The 19,949-nt window shown below is 42.6% G+C and overlaps 1 protein-coding gene across 3 annotated transcripts in view; it reads left to right on the top strand.

The window, feature by feature from the left end:
- Positions 1-370: 370 nt before the first annotated feature.
- TGFBR3 (transforming growth factor beta receptor 3) overlaps positions 371-19,949 on the top strand; it is a 141,371-nt gene continuing 121,792 nt past the window's right edge. For 2 of the 3 annotated variants that reach the window (XR_014549636.1, XM_083620624.1), the window contains exon 1: positions 371-830. The gene's annotated coding sequence lies outside the window, so the exon portion shown is untranslated. Of the gene's footprint in view, positions 831-14,777; positions 14,929-19,949 lie in introns of those variants that run through there. The other variant, XM_083620625.1, reaches the window with a different exon arrangement.

Here is a 19,949-nt window from a genome sequence, read left to right on the forward strand (position 1 = left end):
TTTGGTGTTTTTGAAAAAATATATCTCAACAATTTTGGGGGTGCCCTTAAAAAAAATCTCAACAATTCTGGGGGTTTCCTAAAAACAACTTTTGGGGTGTCCTGGCTTTTACGTTTTGAAATATGGCAACTCTACTCAAACCTGGAATTCTGCATCAACTGGACATGCCCGGGGGGGGTGTGTGTGCAAATGTTGCAATGACTAATTTCAGAAGTTTTGAGTAGGAGAAAGTGATAAATCCTACTTGTCCGGCGGCGACTTTTAACCTAGAGAGGTTCCCGCTGGGAACGGCTAAGGAAACTGTCCGGATTTAGGAAGACTGAGAGGGACATATTGCACAACGTGTTTTTAAACAGCCGAGACCCGGGGAGAGAGGGAGGGAGTAGCGGCGGAGACGCAGCCCCAAGCCGAAAGACCCGGGTCTTCCCACGTTTCCTTCCGCCACGCGGACCCCATCCCCCCCCCAAAAAAAATTAATAATCTGGAGGTCGTGAGGAAGCACCACTGAGAGTGTACCATCGCCCCGTCCACCCTCCGGGGCTCCCCGAAGGGGAGTGAAAGACCCGCCGATGCGCGCGAGGGGAGAAAGAGCGAGAGGGGCGTGTCCCCCGCGAACCCCGCCCCCGCCCCTCCGCCCAATGGGAAGCCTTCTCTGCTCTGAGCGGCGGGGCCGCGCGCCACTCCCGTCCGTTCCTCCGGTTCTCCTCAGAGAGGCTTCATCGGAGAGTCTTCGCCGCCGCTTCCTCCGGACTGAAGGAGAGGCAGAGCCGGGAGGAAAGGGGAGAAAAGGGGCATCGCGCTCCGAGAGGAGAACTTCGGTTATTTGCCAGGTAGGAGCCCGGCGTGTGTGGGGTGTTTGTGGGGAGAGTGTGGGGCAAGGATGGGGGTTGGGGAGGGAAGCGGCGGCGCCGTGTGGACGCAAATGCGGGGCAATCCCGGGATAGAGACGTTTTTGAGCCGCGCGGTGTGTCCGCTTCGGCCCACGAACCCACCACCTTCAGCCCGAGGACCTGAAACCCCTCGGAAGAAGCCGACCAACCTCCGTCTCTTCTCCCTCCCGAGAACAGCATAAGACGAGGAAATCCTCCCGCGAAGAAAAGTCACGTTTTGTGTTTCCACCCTCGCGGGAAACATATCCTGGTAGCAGGGGTGGCTTTTTTTTTTAATGGGAACAAAATCGGAAACCCCTCACGAGTGGGGTAGTTTAATATATAGGTTTGTTTCTGAGAGCAGCAAACGGTTTTGGTTTATGCCAGGCGACTTTTTATACGCCGAGAGGAGTCGCTTCCTTGGCGCAGGAACTCTTGCAGGATTGGAGATCCGAGGGAGACAACAAACAACAACAACAACAGAAATATCGTGAGTCCTAAAAACACACACACGACAACAACAGAAAGACCGTGCAACCTGAAAAAGAGAGACAAGGCATGCACTTTTGCACTTTTCTTTCATGAAAATAAATCTGTAAAAAAAGACAACAGCGACACCCTAATGGGTTTAGCTAAAAGCCATCGCAAATCCAGTTAGAGATCCGACAAAATAAAAAGTAAAAACCGGTGTGTGTGTGTGTGTGTGTGTGTGCGCAACATGTCAGATCAGTCAGTCCCCTTGCACAATCTGCAGCATGGTCTTTCATGAAAGCAGCAGGAATACTTTTAAAATAAACTCCTCTGCCCCCCCCCCATGTGCATGGACTCCGTGGGAGCTTTTGGGCGAAGTTCACAGTAGGAAATTGTCTGTCTCTGCAATGGAAGTTGATCTTTTCCATCATTTCATTTTTAAAATTTGTATTTTTGATTCTGTGCAGTTGTGCATTCAGGCACGTGCCCAAAGCAGTTCTTATGGCATTCTGTGTGTTGTTTACTATTGCACAACTGCTACTATTATGCTTCTGAGTTTTTGGCTATGATTTCCCTTTTGATTTGTGAAGCATCTGAACTATGCTGCTCTTGCTGTGTTTACATTTTGATAAAAAGTTTCTGGGACCATACTCCCATATAACAGCAATACATCACTGTTTTTAAATGGTGTAGCCAAAACATCTTAGTGTAATGCTGCATTTTCTTTACTTCTTAAAACACCAGTGTTAGGTGAGTTTTGTTCACAGCTTGTTGCAGGCTTTTTGTGTGACCCCAGGAAGGCTTGTAAACTTTGTGTTGTGGGTGTGGACCAGGAATAAATGAAATCAAGTGGATGAATACTATTGAAGAGCTCTGGATGGACGGAAACTTAGGCTGCACACCTACTTGAGAATAAGCCTAGTTGAACTTGCTGGGGCTTGCTTTTGGGTAAACTTACATAGGATTGGACAATTGGACATGTCTTTTAACTCTCCTGGGAGCACCAGTATATTGGCATTTAAATGAGTGTGTTCAAGAAAGTTACACTCTCAGTCTCATATTCACTTACTTGGGAGTAATACCCACTGAATACAGTGAGTTATTTGGAGTAAACTTGCATACAGCTGGGCTGCCAGGCAGTGTCATTCCAGGACGGCAAGAGCAAGTTTGGTTTATGAATTTTCGAGTGTAGGTTTGCCATTTGTGGTTTTGTGGTATTGACTGAATTGGACAGAGCAACAACCAGCATAATATGTCGTTTGGACGAGTTGTACAAAATTATATCCTTCTGATTATTGCTGTTTCATTCTTGTGGCTACATCTTTCAATGCAGAAGGATGACACTGTAAGTTAATACAGCTTTGCATGTCTGGACTGTTTCTGTCAAAAGTTTGTAGCCAATGTATGGTTGTTGAGTGTTCTGTATTTAACCAGCTGATTCTTTAAAGGGCTGTCCCTCACTTTAGACCATTTCTTTGTCATGAAATGTGCATAAGAGGGAATCACTGTTTTCCTGTTTAAAACAAAAACAAAACTTAAATTGATTTGACAGTTAGTACTCTTGAATCAGAGTTAAGTAGGTTGTATTATTACTTGACTCCTAAATGTAGGTTCAACAATCATACTTTTTTGCTGCCGCCTTGGGATCTTTTGCAACTTCACTGAAGTTGAAGAAGTTTGTAGTTACAGTCAAATCATTACCAACTCTTCCCTGAATGTGAACTAGATCGCTATGTTTCAATCATTCTTTGTTGTCTGATTTTAGTGCACAACATCTAAATGCCTTTTACTTTCCTTTATGAAACAAAGTTGAAAAACCCCAGTAAAAAAATTCTCTGTGGTGTTTTGGTCCTTGTAGTGCCAGTTAAAAATGCTTAGGAATGGCGTGTGTCAAAGTCATTAATAGAATCAGCCCATGTATGTCTACTCAGAATTAAGTCACATTGTGTTTAATGGGGCTTACTCAGTAAGCCGCATTGAACTGAATATGAAGCAGTCCTGTGCACACATTAACTGTATGTAGTAAGTCCTATTGGAAACAATGAGACTGAATTCTATGTACTGTACTTTAAGGCTTCAGCAACAGACATTGGCATAACTGTGTGCATGCCATGATATCCCCTGTTCCTACTTTTTACTATTAAGCAGCATTATTTCCACTCTAACTCTCTCAACATACATTCATGCAGTGAGGAACAGCAAGCCAAGTTTCCTTCTAGTCAAGGTGAGAAGAGCGAGTACATTTCAGCTGTCTGACAGTGAAAACCTGATTCATGGTAGCTGTTCTCAACATGCCACACTTATCCCTTCAAAGCAATCCTATTAGCATCTGTTAAATATAATAGTGCAACTCAACAGACCCCTGAACATTCGCATCAGCATCAGTGCAGCTGCTTTCAATGCCAAAGTGAATATCATACTGTCACAGTTACTATGCATATCAACTGTGCTGTCCTAGTGTTATTAAAGTCAGTGGGAGTTGACTTTTGAGTAAATATGCATGGGGTCAGATTGTAAATGTTTGGATGGAGATGATAGATAGGTTGGCTTTTATGATGCCTAAAGAAAACAGAGTTCAGTGTGATGCTTAAAGATGGGTAAGGGCTGTAGCTTGGTGATACGACTTTGTGTGTAGAAGGTCCACGTCCAATCTCCAATTTTTTTTTATATTAATAAATATCAGGACTGATCCCTGAAATTTTTATGCTGCTGGTTGTATCTTGTATGCAATGTGTCTCCTCTAAGAAGACAATGCAATCAATGGTATTTATTTATTTTAGTTGGGAGGGACTGTGACTCAGTGGAAGAGCACATAGTGGCCCACTTCCCCAGGTCAGGGAGGCTGGAGCTTGAAGCTATTGCTTCAGCAATGAAGCAGCTCAGACTGGGAGCTTATATATAGACCTGGAGGCTCCACCTCCTTCCTGTCAGGTGCTGAGGAGTTTCCTTGTGCTTCCCCCTCCTGAATAGCCTTACAGATAGCTAGCCAGGTCCTTTGGTAACCACTCTTAAGTTCTTTCATGGCTCACCATCTCATCTGCTCTTGTGGCCACAGGGGAGGTCTGAGAGCAGGCCAGGAACCCAAGCAGCTGGTGGGGAGGTCTTCAGTCTGCAGTAAGGATGTCTAGGTCCAATGGTTCCTCAGGATCATTGGTGGTATGGAGACATTCTGGAGGGTCCTGCTTCCTTGCTTATCAATGGAGGAGGCATTTGGGGTTGAGGTCTGACCAGGGTTGCATCCTGACTTTGGCTTTGTGCATAAAGAAGGTTTAACATTCGGTCCCTGGCCTCTTATTGTAATAACCAGGTAGGTAGTGGCAAAGACCTCTGTCTGCACATTAGGGAGCCTTCTGAAACTTTGTGTCCTCCAGATGTTTGTTGTTGAGCCCCAGCTCCCATTAGCCCAGCCAACATGGCCCACGAGCAGGGAATTTAACATTGGGGGGGGCTCACCACTGCATCCCGTTTGATGTTAAAATTGAGCCTCTACCCCAGAGCTTAGATTGTGGCAAATCTGCTTTTTAAAAAGCAAGCAGATGTGCAGTTTGGGATTGAGAGAAAGTCCATTTTTCCCAGAGAAAGCCTGGGAGAAAAGATAAACTTTGCAGCATGCCCTAAAGGTCACTATCCTTGTGCTCTAGTGACCAACTGGGGAATGCAAGTTCAAAGATGAAGATCCTTTGCTACAACTTTCTGTTTTGCAAGGGCTGTAAGGCTATAAACCTATACCTACTTTCTTTTGTGTAAGCACCATTAAACACAAAAGGATTTGCTTCTGAGCATACATGCATAGGATTGCACTGTAAGCCAGCAACTTATTGGCTTTAATTTCTCAGCTGCTTTAAGACTGAGGCACCATAATCGTGGAACAGAAGCAATCTTTGCCACAGCAAGGAACTGAATGCCTGGCAACGGACACGTTAAATGGGAGCTAGCCAAAATAAATACTATTGTTTTCCCATAGATATTTTTTGCTATTAAAATGTTACAGAGTTTTTAAACATTTAAAAAGATGTAAAGAACAGCTAACACTGTGAGCTTATTACTATATTTACTGCATATTATCTAAAAGGTATCAAGTGTTATTGGGGGGCAGGGAACTAAATAAAGGCAGCAAACTCATTAAAAAAAAAAGTTAAGTACAGGATTGTGGCTCTGGATGCCTTGATAGAAGAGCAAGGTAGGAGTGCTGAATCTATTACGTTAAAGCAATTATTTTCGCTCTGCTTTGATTCTGAAAATCAACCTAGCAACCTATTATGAAATTGCTTTTAATCAAGTAACCAGAGGGGTAATGAGATCTCTATTCAAATATTTTTGATATAGTTCAACAAAGATCTTGACACCTGGAAAAGCTAAATTGTGATTGGAAACATAGAAAGCTGCTTTTCACCAGATCAGACTATTTCCCAATCTAGCCTAGCATTGTCTGTTCCCAGCCTTCCTCAATCTGGTGCCTGCTAGATGTTGTTGGACTACAACTCCCATTATCTAAGAGTTGTAGAATGAGAGTTAATTCCTTGCACTCATAATAAACACTAGTTACAAGTTGCACACAACCTTATCAGCTGGGAGGGGTTGATTTGACTTCAGCATGATCCAGCCATAGAGTGTAGTGGGCCAGAGGGAGCTTTTGTCTCTCCAACTTCCAAGAGTAGCTCACCTCTTCCTTTCAGAACATGTTTTATGTCTGTGCCTAGTAATAAAGCCAGCACATTTTCCACCAGATTTCTGTGATAGACTCTCAAGACCCTGCTGAATGTAGTTTAAAATTCCACACGATTTTAACTAGTGTTGTAAATCTTGAAAACTACAAATGGTGCTTACTAAAAAAGGACAATAATCTCCAAATGCCACAGTTCTGTTCATCAAATGTTATTGAACTGACATGATGTTGACTTTAAATGTTGGTATGTGTCATTAGTAATCATTTGTCATGTAGATCTATCCTGACCTCCTACCCTTTCTTGGCTGTTGTTTTGACTATAAAATACTGATGTTCTAGAAAACATAGTTTTTGTGATCCACTTTGACAATGATTGTTGTTCTCTTTGATTATTTATTTATTATTCTCTGTTATTAGAATGGGAGGGGTACAACACAGTTGTAGATCACATATTTTGCATGTGTAAGAGCTCAGGCTTCATCCTGAGAACCTCCAGTTTAAAGTTTCTTAGGTAACAGGTGCTGAGAGACACCTTTGTCTGAAACCTAGAAAGCCCCTGGTAGTCAGAGTAGCCCATGAGTGAAGAACTTTCTTGTTCTCCAGATGTTATGGACACCAGCTTCCAGCCAATATGGTCAATGGTAAGAGAAAATGGGATATGTAGTTTAATATATGGAGGACCACAGACATACAAAACCTGGTCTACACCTTTAAAATGTGCTAGCAAGGCAGTTTGAGGACTGATTCCCTAGAGATTTGAAATAGTATAGATGTATTGCACTTTAATCCAGGGAACTACCCCCCCCAACATATGTTGAGGGTTCTGGGTACAGGCAGGCAGTTATTTCTGAAGAGCACTGGGAACAGCTTCGCCCTTAATTTTGTACAATGACACTAGCACTGATCCAGCACTTGTAGCTTGATATCTGTAGAAATGGAATGGGAGGGAAGAGAGTCACTGTGGGAAGAAATGCTTGTGCATTCCTATCCTAATTGCAGTTGATTCTTCTAGCCTGGCAAGTCAAGGGGCTGTTGAAACTGAGAAGACTGAATGGCAACGAGATTCTAGTCCGATCAGTTTCACTCTTGGCTTAGGGAAAAAACTGTCCTTGAATGACAGAGTAACATTGAGAGAGGCAGCCTTGCACTGCTTCTTCACTTCTTTAAAAACAGCTGCATGTGTATGAGAGTTTGCAAAAGAATAAAAAATGTGTGTGTGTGTTGTGTGCCATGGGCAGCATCCCTTTGCAAGAATGGGATTGTGAAAACATCTAGCAGTCGAAAATGCATGGTTGGTGGGCAGTGCAAAGGCTGGATTGTGTGAGGAGACAAGGAGAGTGTCATTGTCGCTAAATTGGGTATTCTGGCCTATGTGAAATGTGTTTCAAGTAGCAGCTTTTCCCTTGGAGTTGTTGAGTGGGTTTATATGTGTGGGTTCAGATCATTGTGGGTTAATGCGTGTGTGTCTGTGTGGGCTTGAATATGGCCTACCACCTATGGGGACCACAGATTGGAAAAACATTTGCCTCCCTACCATAGTGCCTCTGTAGTGGCCATCATTCAGTGGTATGATGACTTAAGTGCAATTAGCTCTTTTATAGCTTCACTGGACTGAAAAGCAGCACAATGCTGAAGGCACTTTGGGGATTACCTTTGGATCAGTTTCTTGGTCTCTTTCCATCAAAAATGCCGTTATTTTCTCTTTGGGAGCATCAAGTTTTAAAATCTATGCATTGCAGCCGAAAGCAGTGCGTATCCTCCTAGTGTAGCTGTACGCAAAGTCCCTTATTCATCATTTAGAAGGTTATTGTGCTGAACTTTTTGCGGTATAAGCAAAAAACCCCTAACCTTCAACTATACGTAGATTAATGCCAGTTGCAGTTCTTCATATACATTGTGGGAACACTTCATCTCAACAGCATATGTATTTTTTCAAAGGCAAAAGGTTTTCACTCTGATAAACGTCATTTTCAATCGGAAGCATTGAACTAAAGCTTAAGCAGATGGCCCGGACCAGTTTCTCAGTTTCTGCATGCAAGGATGGTTTAGTGATAAGAATTTGAGATTAAATTTGCTATACCAGACCTTGAAGGAGACCTGTTTAGATTGCAAGAGAATAGCTTATCTGAAGGTCATGATCTGCATAAAGCTAGTTTTCTTTCTTCCTTTCTTTTAAAAATTGCATTTCTGAGAGGCTGTGCCTCACTGTTAAGTCACGACAGAGGAGGTTTTGGCTATGAGTTTACTTTGGCTGATTTCATCGCAGCTGTGTAGATTTAGTGAAGGCTTGATACTGCAAATGCTTTTCCCATTGAAGCCAGTGGCTGTTGGGGTGGTGGTTAGACAGAGACAAGTGAATCACCATGAAGGCAAAGTTCACATATTCAAGAAAAGTGTCCAGAGATCTATAGGACCTTTAGGACACATACAGAGCAGCTGAGAGGAGAGGACGCAGCTTGCCTATGGAAGTATCCATGTAATACAGGGATGGGGTACCTCAGGAATCCTCTCTTAACTGGACCCTAGCAATTCTTCCCAGGCCACACCCTCCTCTAGCCTTGCTTTGTACTCAAGTATGTTTGCCTGGCTGGAATGTGCCCTTAAAGTCTGATAGTGCATCTCACTTTCCTAGATTGAGGATAGAGAAGGGTGTGTGACTGCGTGTAGAAATTAGTGTATTGTACGAAGGTAGAAATAACATTAATTCCCCCCCCCCCCACACACTATCACCTCTGGACTCACCCACCACCTTGCGCTGAAAAGGGTCCCCGCCCCTGATTTAAGCTGATGGTTAAGCCATCAGGGGAAAGCACTAACAGCAGCTAACTTGCTAGTTCAGGGGTATCCAGCATATTGTCCCTCCAGATAATTTTGCTGTTGGCCATGCAAGTTAATGAATGATGAGAGATGTAATCCACAACATTTAAAGGGCACCATGTTGGCTTCTTGTGTGCTAGCTGGTTTAGATCTTAGGCGCTGCGGTTAACTCTGAATGCTGATGCAGATGATGAAGATCCGACTTGGTTGGCCCTACTCACTGGACCCTCAAGGCAAAAAAAGAAAGCTACTTCCTCATACTAATAGTTTAGTTCTGAGGCTTCTCTCATTCTGATTCGCTTATATTTTGTAGAATAACAGCAGCAACAACAAGCTTTCAACATACAGTATTTAAAAACATAATAAAACATTAAACATAAACAAACTTCCATATACAGGGCTTCCTTCAGATGTCTTCTAAAGGTTACTTATCTTCTTGGCTCGGGGGGGTCACATAACTCCATACTCTCCAACATTTCTCTGATGAAAATAGGGATGTCCCAAGGAAAAGTGGGACATTCCAGGATCAAATCAGAAACCTAGATGGCTTCTGTAAATCCAGGACTGTCCCTGGAAAATAGGGGCACTTGGAGGGTCTGTAAGTTCCATGGCAAGTTTTAGTTAAAGACGTGCTTATGCAGAGACTCTAGGAGGTCTTCAGCTCCTGTCTTGGGATTCCCCTTCTTTCTTGGATGGCAAGACCTTTCAACCCTCTTTCTGGGTGACCTTTGATAAAAGCATCCTCCTCCTTTTCCTTTTCTTGCTGTCAAAGCGCCTGTTTCACTTCCAGGCTTGTAAATGATTAGCTCAGAGCATAGTTAGAGGGAGGAGGGACTTCTATGCAGAGGAAGCACCTTTTGACTCATTGTTTTAGAGGTGTTGTGCTTAAAAGGCTTTTCCACATGTGTGGGAGAAGTTTCCTAATTCACTTATGTGCATTTAGCGTCTGGGTTATAACCTTTATTGAAAGTTGGTTCGCTTGATCTTATTGTTGAGCGTCTTCTTCTTAATCACAGAAATAAAGTGCAGTTTTATTTGTTACAGGGATGAAAGGACTATGTTTCTGTTTCATAAACAAACCTCTAACATTGGTGTGTTTTGCAAATGCTAACGTTCAGCACATCTTGCCAATGCTCATGTTCAAAACCAATTCAAGTTGCAAAAAAAAAAAAAAAAGCCCAATCCAATTCACATGTCTCATCCTCATCTGTGAACTTCCTTTGTGTGAGCCTTTGCACTACTGCCTTTTTATTCCTATAGCAACCTGGCCTCCTTTCTGATTTCAATCTGGTAGAGATTAAAATGGTTTGTTTTCTGATAGGGAGTTTCCCAGTGAAGCTTTATTTAAACAATCTTAGGAGCTTTTATTATCTCTGAAAGCTAATTACATCAACCGTTATGCGGCAATGCCTTAAAAAGGACCTTTTCACCCTGGGAAGAAAAAGCAGTAAACTGTATCCCGCTGCTATGACTTTGCTGATTTTGTTGTTCACAAGGTGATGGATATCCAGATCCTTTGCTGTGTATTTTCATCTTCTGAATATAAGGCATTTGGGGTTGGGTGATTAACGAATTTAGATGTGTGCAGTCATGGTCTGAGCCAAATCAAATAAAAGGGTAGTGCAATTTGTAGAAGGCAGGTGTAGTTGGAAATAATGTGAACCTTTTTCTGTTCATGATTTTTAGATGAAACTTCAAGTTGCTTCAGCAAAATAGGAAGCAAAGGGTAGAGGGATGTGTGTGTGTATCATTCTTCTTATTGCATTGTATAAAACATTAAAATTAATGAACTCTACCAAGTTAGGGCAATTAATTTCAATAGATCTGTTCTGGGTAGCACTTAGTTGTGTGCAACCCAGTTTCTCTTCTAGCCACCCTTTCACACAATAGTGGGGCGACTTGCGCCAAGCCTATGTATTTATTTAAATATTTAATGGTATGTTCCATTTACGTTGGAGATAATGACAACTAGTTTGCATCTGTTTGCACCAAACCTGACAGCACATCTGTGACAGGCTGTGTCATACTCCTTGCACAGCCTTTGAGGGGCAAGCTGGGGGGTGTGGGCATTTGCTGAGCAGATTCTGTAAGGGCAGGGCTACTGAGAGAGTGGGTACAGAGGGTATTGACGTACCAGAGCCACAACTAAGAACATGAGTCAGGCTTTCTCCCAACAGCAAAACCATCCCTGACCCCTTATGTAAGGATGGCTATGTAATGTGTTGGAAGAATAGCAAATGAGGGAGGGAAAGCGGATGTTCCTCCTAGCATTTTGAAATGCCCTAGCTACACATGAAGTTTGCATTATAGTCTTAGTCTGGCCTTCGAGCTCTCTCTTCTTCAACCAGAAGGTTAGGACTTGCTACCTGACCTGAAGCGAATCAAACCAGTGACTTTAACATCAAACGTGTCCTCTAAGGTCAGTCTCAGGTTGAAAAAAGTTGAATATTCCTGTTAGCTCACCAGGTGACTGGGGCATCTCTAGGGTCTCAGGTAGAAGTCTTTCCCAGCCAAGGGTGGCTCATCCTGTTTTTGCCGCTTGAGGCGAAACCAGAAAGTGTCTCCCTGCCCTGCCTTATATTGAACATATTATTGGCCAATCTAGCTCATTATTGTCTACACTGATTGGAAGCGGACTGGGGTGTTTCCTAGCTCTAACTGGAGACTCCAGAGATTGAACTTGGGGCCTTTTGCATGCTAAATGTGTTCTCTAGCACTGAACTATGGCCCTTCCTCACATGTTAACTGGTAAATTCAGGTGTGCTTGGAGATCATGTGCTCTACCCTCCGTATATTGCTTTCAAATAGACTTTTGTTAAACTGTCCTTGGGATGGCTTGTCAAATTAGATTCAAAGTGTGTGTTAGAGAACAAGATGGATTTGGTGGCTGTTTGCAGGCAGTAAAAAGTGAAAGCCGCTTTCCTCTTCAGGATGTGATTATGTATATTTTGTGGCTTCCTGTAATTTGATGGAGCACATAGTAATACATTAAGCAAAAGAAAAGAGCAAAAAAGTTACGAGAGTCACGTGGGAGTAGGAGGGGGCACAACTGTGAGTGACATAACACATCTAATCTTGGCATTTCTCCAATTCCCATAGCCTTTAGCCGAGATTTGTAGAAATGTCCTGATATGCGCAGCAGCAACATGTCAGTAATTCTTAGACGTCAGAGCAACTCATCGGGCAAAACCAAAAACCTATTTTAGCTCCTTAAAAGTGAAATGCTTTTGTAAAGCCAAAGTTCAGTCTTTCTTCCAAGAGCTTATGAATCTGTTTATGTTTTGAGTGATAAGGCTCATGGGCTGATTATTATTACTCCCTGAGAATCTTCCAGTAATATTTGAAAATACTGTTGTTTTATTTCCCTATTATAGGGGTGGGGAATCTGTTTGTCTCTTTGGGCCTGATCCTCATCAGGATCTAGACTTGCAAGCCAAACTTCACAAGTGGGGAGGGTTTCCCATTTGTTAGTCACCTGATATCACAGTAACATCAGGTGATTGAGCACTTTAAAATTCTGAAGTTGGGACTTCAAAGTACCACATGCAGCCCACCCAGGAGATTTAGGATGTGTGAGGGACTATCCCATGGGGAACTCCCTTACGCATATGATCAAATAGACTTTGCAAAGAAAAGTCAAAATAGCAAGATTGCTCAGGCTATTTTGCGCCTGAGGCAGAAAATCCCAAAAGTACTGTACCTCTCCCCATCCCTGAGAGCAAAAATAAAATAAATTAAGTAACTAATAATTTGCTGCCCTTTCACGACACCCCAAAACAGCTGTCTGAAGCAAGTACATTACTATGCCCAATGGTAGGGCCAGCCCTGCAAAATAGCTTTCGAATTTTAATAGTTTCTCTTTGGGGGAAAATAGCTTTTACTTTAAAGGTGATTCACATGTCTGCATTCCCAGTAATAATTGTATTTTGAAATAACTAAGAGTGTCTAATTGGCATGCCAAATGCAATCCCAGTTTGGAGTAGGCAAATCACATTCTGAAGATAATCTGGATTAAATTTCCCAGGTGAGTGCTGGAACTGGATTGGATGCTGGCTCTGGCATTCAGTGATTATCTCATCATCTGTGAAAAATAGGGCCTGCAGGACAACACTTTTCAGATCAGATACCCATGGCAAGAATGTGTATCGGAAGCTTAACTTTCCTAAACACACTGTGCTGCATTTTTTATTTGGCTTTCTGTTTTAAGAATTTTGCAAATAGGTCAGATGCTGCAGGATCTGAAACTTGTTTCTAAATCTAAAGCACTGTGTAGGGAAGAGGAGATGTACACTGGGATCAAAAGCTAAGCCATTCTTTTTTCTTTGTTTAAAATAATGCCTTCCATAGTCATTTTTACATTTTAAACAACTAAACATTTGCATTCTGCACATGAACTCAAAAAGTTTCTAAGGTCATTGGAGCAATAAATACACTTGAGAACTTTGCTGGACCTCAGCTCTCATAATCTCTGACCATTGGCCATGCTTACTGTGACTGATGGGAGTTGTAGTTCAACCACATGTGGAAGGCCACACATTAGCCACCCCTGCTTTAGATAAAACACTGAACAACTTTCTTTTTCCCTTTTAACAGGAACTCACCTTAACTGTTGGGTCTTTATACAAGCATAGGATCTGAAGTTGGACTGAATGTGTGGTGCCAAGGCAGGGGCCTGTTGGTGTAATCCAATCTCCCCCACCCCAGTGTGGCTCCTGCTTGCCATCTAAACATGACTTCTGAATGCCTTATTTCTAAAGGCAAGAGGAAATACTAATGGCGGTGCCACCCTGCCATTTAGAACAGTGGGAGAAAGGTCTAGCTCTCCTGTCCCCTTTTGAAGGGTTTCCCATAACCCTGGCCATTTTGGGAAACAGGATGCTGGATTAGATAGATAGGTCCTTGGTTTGAGCCAGCAGTGCTTTCTTTGCGTTCTTCTGCCCCTGCCCTTCATGCAGTCATCTGAAGCTCTGAGCAGAATTTGTACATGCTTAATTGTATATGCACAAGAACCCTGCAAAAAGTAAGGCCTCCCATGTGTATTGTCTCAGTTCAGAGGCCAGGGGTGGGGTCTGCCCCTGTGATTCATCTCCCCCACCTCTTCCACACATACAGTGTACCCTGCTGGTCATCTGAACAAGACCGTAGGTCGGGATGCCTTCCAGATAGCCCAATGGTCAGGGATGCTGGAAGGCATTTGGATTGGCATCACTTTGAAGGCAAGAAACCATGTCAGAATCTCTGTATGAAGCAGCTACTTCACTTTGCTGAAAAGCTGATTCTATTTTTTTTTTAAAAAAGAAAGGCATTAGAGGGCCATGAGTCAACAATGTCACTTAAGTAATGTCAGTGAGTTCAGCAGAGTGACTTTTAAGAGGAAGGGTTTGCTTTGAAGTAATGTAAGCTCAGAGGTGGCCAACTATGATCCTCCACACATAGTTGGACTGCAATTCCCATCAGCCCCAACTAGCATGGCCAGTGACCAGGGATGATGGAAGTTGTAGTCCAACAACATCTGGAGGGTCCACAGTTGCCTACCCCTGGTTTAGCTTGTCATTGAATGCTGGCAGAATGGGAAGAGCCTTGCGTTGTGCTGGATATTTTCTCAGTCGAGGCTGGAGGTCATGAACACTGACAGGAAGCGAGCCTTAGGAACTTTGCTGTGATAAGGAGATCAGGAATAGGAAGCTGTTTTTCATGCTGTAGAGAAAAAGTTAGACTGAGAAGATGATAGAATGCAAATAGGTGGAAAGCAAAGCAGGGAAATAAGTGGGACGGGAAGGAGATAATACAAGAAACAGATGGTGACATTTGGGGAACGGCACAGAAAGCGGAGAATGAAGGACCCAGTAGGACAGTTATGCCCAGTTCCTGTTAGAAATGACAAAAAAGGTTGTCCGGTCAGTGTGTAATCTGAAGTATATTTATTGTTCTTTTTTTGTTTTAGAACAGTTGGAGGAATAGGAACAAGTAGCCATAATCACTAGAGGAAGGAAACTGTGAAGGCTTGAGGGACTTCGTTTACTAGAACAGAATATAATATTCACGTTGGTTGGAGCTTGATGACATTCAGAAGGTAGAAAGACTGCCTTTCTGCAAGTTTTTAATGTAAGACAGCACTTGGTGCAGATCAGTCCCTCACCATTTTTCACTTTTTCTGGCTATAGACAAAAGATGAGATTTTCAGCATCATACAACTTTATCTTGAGAATACAGGGAACTGGGGAACCTGAACGCTTGGCTTATAGCAGATTCCTTTAATATATAGTACACAGAAATACAAGGTACCATTGTAGTCCATGCTGCTGAATGCCATGTAATATGTACTGGATTGAGATACTGACATCTTACTTTTACATCTTAATTTTTGTGGGTTTTTTTGTTAATCATGCTATATTGCAGACTCTTTAGGTTTGATGAGAGGGAAGAAATCACTGGGGACTATGAACGGATCCTCTTGTAGAAATGTTGTGGCATGTGAACAGGTCAGAGATGGGGTTGGCAGACCTTCTTTATGAGAGCTATGTAACCCTCCAGCGCCCTCTCTTTCCTGTGCAACGAAAGACTGACCGGCCGTAATCCTAAATACATTCACAAGTAAAAGCCCCATTGATGCCAACTGCTGCCAGGGTTGTGCCCTTTGCTACCAAGAGACGGAGTTGCTTTATCTCCCATGACCTCTTTTTTGTCCACCATTTCAGCAGGCTCTCCGCACCACAAAGAACAGCATTGCTGGATTATGTACTGACCTTAAGGAAAGAGTGATCTAACCAACGGCTACAATTTTCCTATTCAGGGTGTCTTGTTTAGCGCGTCTGTATCAAGTGATTCTTGGTTCCTGGTTCTCTTCTGTTCATTGTCTGGGCAACTGGTCATGGGTGTCAGTTTTAAAAGCTTTCAAAATGCTTTATTCATGGACTGTAGCATGTATGATAGCTGGCATTTTTGCATTATTCAAGGAACTGTGAAGGTTGCTTTGGCAATTGTGTCTTTGCCATTTCAACAATTCTTTCTTCTTGCATCATGAAGGCCCACCATTCCATGTATCTGATAAAGTGAACTCTAGTCCACGAGACCATTTGCCACATGGGCACTGCAGTCCAAACCCCATTGGCACTTGGCCAGGGGAGGCCTTGGATAGAGCAGATGTATCCTTCCACCCAGATCTGCTCGCCTCTCCCCATGGCGTGAACAGATGGGCATTTGGAAATGGCTCCAGTGGAATCACCACAACACCAACCTGCAGAAAGCCCTGAAACACAGTGTTCCAGGTGCGGGGAGTGGCTGAGCCAAGATCTGTTGGATTCCAATCTGCCCATAGTGCCAATACACTGGGCCCAATCCTGACCGAAGACTGGTGCAGCAATCAGTCTGTCCTTCCACCTTCCTTACCAGCGGGTGGATGCTGTGATGATCCTGCTGTTTTGTTTTGCCCTCCCCTGCAGCAGTCATGATTTGGATTGAACCGTAGATATATAGTCTTTAGAAGGCCTGCATTTTGCTGTAACAAACACAGCTATCTTTATTGAATTGTGTTGTGGCAGTTGGAATGTCGAACTGGAACCCCGGAAATTTCTACTCATAATGAGTCCAGCTGTATGGCCTGAGGCAAGTCACACTCTCTTAGCCTAACCTATCTCAGAGCTATTGCAAGGATAAAATTGGGCGACTCTTTGCTACCATGATCTCCTTAGAAGGAAGGTGGAATATAAATGCATTAAATAAATAAATAGTACTGCTAACCTCAGACACATGTGTTAAAAAAGTTATGTCAACCAAAAGAGTGCAGGAAATAACTTTCTATTTTGACCTAGGAGTTAATTGTCCATGGCATTTGCCATCTTGCAACTTTTTAATTTTTATTTTGTGTGTGTGTGTGTGTGTGTGTGTGTGTGTGTGTGGTTAAACTGCAGAGCTTAAAATGAATGCTGAATTTGAGGGAAATGCTCTTAGTTCAAACAGAGCTTAGACTTTTCAGAGTTTCAAGATGAATGCTGCAATACTACTACTACTATTACTATTACTATTACTATTACTATTACTATTACTATTGCTATTGCTATTACTACTACTACAGCATTCATCTTGAAACTCTGAAAAGTTTTCCCAGCCACTCTGGGTGACTTACAGCATACCTAAAAACAAAATAAAAACATCAAGGATTAAAAACAAGCAAGAATAGCTTTCATTGTAAGTGTGATGCTGGCTGGACCAGTAAGGCGGTATAGAGATGTATAGAGTTTGCACTCTGGTGAGACCACTATGTATTCACACTTGCCCTTTTCTTTCGTAAGGAATACAGCCTTCCTCATATAATTGAGTTACAGAGCAACTGATGCTTCCTGTTTTCAGCCGGCTGTGCAGAGTGCTGATTGGTTGGCCCTTGTGGCAATCACAAAGCCTCATCTCTCCTTCCTTCTTGCTGCCAACGTTTTGTGGTTTATTTTTGAACAGCATAAAAACTGGGTAAAAAGCCAGGCGTCTGATTATTATTATTATTATTTACAGCAAGCCAAAAAACCCAGCTGAAGCATGGGGAGGAGACATGAAAATCAGTGCTCGATTAGGAGCCAGATAAGAGTGTGATTTAGGGGACTGGTGAGATTTGAATCTGCCTCATTCAGCAACAGCAACAATATATCCTTGCTCCTATAGATAGATACGTATACACTGTAACGTTGCAGATAATTGCTTATGTTTTTCCTACTTGAATACATTTCTTCCTTTTCTAAAACATTATTCCAAAATAGCAACTTTTCTTCTTTAGTTTAAATTTACATTCCCCTTCTGCCTTGCAGGAATTTTGTAGAGCCAAGATAATGGATGATTACATTCCAGTATAGGGTCATCACATGCATCGTTCTTTAATTTCAGTGACACTTGTACAGAGACGTTACTGATAGTGTGATATATCACTGCCATGAAACACTTGTGCGTTTTCAGATGAGAATTAAGACACTCCTGCATTGAGTGGTCAATAACATGTTAAGTCCATCCCTTTAAAATGTAAGTGCAGTTGATTCCACACAGAGTTGGACCTTTATTCTGCTGAATAGTTTGAGAAATTAGAGGCTTCTCTTCTGGGCTTGTAAACACCTTAAAAAGTCATTGCCAGCTCTCCTTGTAATATATTATTATTAATCTTTATTAAATTTGTATACCACCCTCCATCCGCAAATCTCAGCGTGGTTCACAACATAAAAATGCAATATAAAAAATACAAAATACATAATAAAAATAAGAGCAAAAACAAATCAATAATTTCCCTCAACAACACATTTAACAGGGTAGCAGGTGTCCATCAGCCAAAGGCCTGGTTGAAAAGTAACATTTTTGCCTGGCGCCTAAAGGTGTATAATGAAGGCGCCAGACAAACATCCGTGAGGAGAGCCACTGCAGAAAAAAATCCGTTCTTGTGTTGCCACCCTCTGGACCTCCCGTGGAGGAGGCACACAAAGTATTGCAATTTGTGGCTTGTGCCCTGAATGCTTGACACAAGAGAGCCTACAAGTAGTATCATAAATCACAGAGCTTTCTTAATATATTGCCTAATGACTATCTTGGGCAGGAAAAGTAATCTTTTTTTAAAATGCACAGTCCAAAACAACAATTAATATTAGGGGCTTAGAATTGTTTTCCAGAAACCCACACTGTAAGTTTATGACAGCACTTTAAAACCTCTTCTATATGTGCATGTATTTGTTTCTGATTTGGTCAGTTGATTGACTTTAAGTCTTGTTATACGGAAGAGGATTTTACGTTTCCAAAGAAGAAGAAGAAGAATCTGGCCACATGTAGCTCACATGTTTTACTTTTGGAAACCCATAGATGAACTTCCAGTAAATCTGCGGTTACACATTGGAATGGATTGTAAAGAACACGTTATTTTGTTCCAAAGTCAACAGCAAAGTGTTCTTCTGCAGAATACGTGCAGTACTGTGGTTTTAATTTGTGTATGAGTGTGTAGGAAGGAGAGAGAAAATCTGGAAGCGTCGGTTAACACGTCAGGGAGAAGGCTTGCTTAAAAGCACTTCTTCCTGACTTGTACGCTTTCCATATGCAAAGAGATCTTGGCGCATGTGTGTGTGTGTCTATGCAGGAGGAACAGTTTAAAACATGAAACACTCAGACCAATGTTGTTCAGTGTAGCATTCTGTTAACAACAGTGGTCAGCCTCCGGGCATCTGGTGGCCTCTCTGTCTTCCTTTACTCTAGCATGGGGGTAGACAAATTTGCCAAGATACTTTCTAATCACATGGAACCTTACTCTGGAACAACAAAATACGGACTAGCTGTTGGTTATCAACTTGATTGCTTTTCAACACTACAATGGGTGGAAGCCTCATTCACTGTCCATGAATTATAGACACATATGGAACTATGCATTTATAAACTATTTAGGGTGGTGGATGGGCAAGATTGTTGAGGCAGTGGTGACTGGTCAGCTTCAAGTGTGGTTGAAGGAAAAGGGTTATCTGGACCCATTTCATTGTGGCTTCAGGCCTATTTTCAGAACCGAAGAAGCCTTGAGGGACTTACTGATGACCTAGAATCATAGAATTATAGAGTTGGAAGGAACCCCCAAGCCGTCTAGCCCCTGCAGTGCAGGAATCTCAACCTTGAAGGAAGAGTCCACCCCCTCTCATGGGAGTCTGTTCCACTGTCAAACAGACCTTTGGGTAACTTCTGCCCTCTCATAAAGTTTTGGGAAACCTATGCTGCGCCTTGCCAACAAAGGTCCGTATAGTTAAAGCTATGGTTTTCCCAGTAGTGATTTATGGAAGTGAGAGCTGGACCATAAGGAAGGCTGATCGCCGAAGAATTGATGCTTTTGAATTATGGTGCTGGAGGAGACTCTTGAGAGTCCCATGGACTGCAAGAAGATCAAACCTATCCATTCTTAAGGAAATCAGCCCTGAGTGCTCACTGGAAGGACAGATCCTGAAGCTGAGGCTCCAGTACTTTGGCCACCTCATGAGAAGAGAAGACTCCCTGGAAAAGACCCTGATGTTGGGAAAGATTGAGGGCAAAAGGAGAAGGGGACGACAGAGGACAAGATGGTTGGACAGTGTTCTCGAAGCTACCAGCATGAGTTTGACCAAACTGCGGGAGGCAGTGGAAGACAGGAG

Source organism: Podarcis filfolensis (assembly GCF_964270895.1).
Source record: "Podarcis filfolensis genome assembly, chromosome: 6".
Classification (NCBI taxonomy): domain Eukaryota; kingdom Metazoa; phylum Chordata; class Lepidosauria; order Squamata; family Lacertidae; genus Podarcis; species Podarcis filfolensis.